The sequence below is a fragment of the Gracilinanus agilis genome, chromosome 1, assembly GCF_016433145.1.
Source record: "Gracilinanus agilis isolate LMUSP501 chromosome 1, AgileGrace, whole genome shotgun sequence".
Classification (NCBI taxonomy): domain Eukaryota; kingdom Metazoa; phylum Chordata; class Mammalia; order Didelphimorphia; family Didelphidae; genus Gracilinanus; species Gracilinanus agilis.
In genome coordinates this window covers 433565647-433566642 of record NC_058130.1, presented here as the reverse complement: position 1 = coordinate 433566642, position 996 = coordinate 433565647, and the positions used below count along the sequence as shown (strand labels likewise).

Genomic DNA, 996 nt, shown 5'->3' with positions numbered 1-996 from the left:
TCAAACAGGACTAATATAGTTGACACCATTAACATTTCTCCAGTCCCAAAAACATGGCAAAGTTAGAGCTTTTCCAAGTATTCCATGGGTCAATGGTGCAGGATTTGGCCTGGGGTATGAATGGCCACCACTTCTCTTAACCATTTGATCCATATTGTATTTTTCATGTTCTTCATAGACAGTAGCAGTCCAGGAATTCTGGGCATGGTTGATGGCTTTCACAAATTCATGTTTGTTCCTGTAAGGTTCCTAGAAATACCTTTCCTCGTAGTGCCCAGAGGGTAGCACACTCATTCGTACATGTGCAGCAGAGCTTCCAGCCTTTTTTGCAGTAAAGCATGCCCAGTTCTTGCCCAGAACATCATGTATCCATCCAGGAAATGTCTCATGATAATAACTTATCAGATAGCCAGGGTCGATGTCATGCTTGAAGAAGGCAAACCATTTGTAGTCATTTATCACAACCTCTAAACCTCGAATGTAATGATGGTGAAGGAGCCAGAATTGCCAAAGTCATCATGTGCCACATTTAACTTTTGCAGGTGCACTACTACTTTGTTTTTTGGTGGCCTCAGCTCAGAGCAGTCAATACTGTTGAACTCTTGCTTCAGCCCCTCGGATACCTCAAAGACCCAGGTACCCCGCAGATCCTCAAAAATTCAGTAGGCATAAGCGTAGGAGGAGGCATCATGGACCTATGAGAGAAGAAAGAGGATTGGCAGCAGGGAATATCCATACAACCCCATCCCTACTAGTAGGCAGGCAGAGCAGGGTACTCTGAGGGAAAGTGCTCACATGGGAGCACAGCCAAGAGCCCGCTGCACTAGAGAGCTGCATGCCCATCTCTGGGCATGGAATTTAAAGCTCTGCAACTTTAGGGGGCCGGAAAAGAGGAGGCAAAAACAGTGTCTTGTGGTAGGATCTTCCTTCTTCCCAATGTATCCCTGATTAGGCACCCCATCACTGATCTGTAGTTGCCTTATTTTTTTTTCATTT

At 45.3% G+C, this 996-nt stretch overlaps 1 pseudogene; it reads right to left on the bottom strand.

Moving 5' to 3' along the window:
- Nucleotides 1-746, bottom strand: LOC123231582 (annotated as a pseudogene).
- Between the last annotated feature and the right edge of the window lie 250 nt (nucleotides 747-996).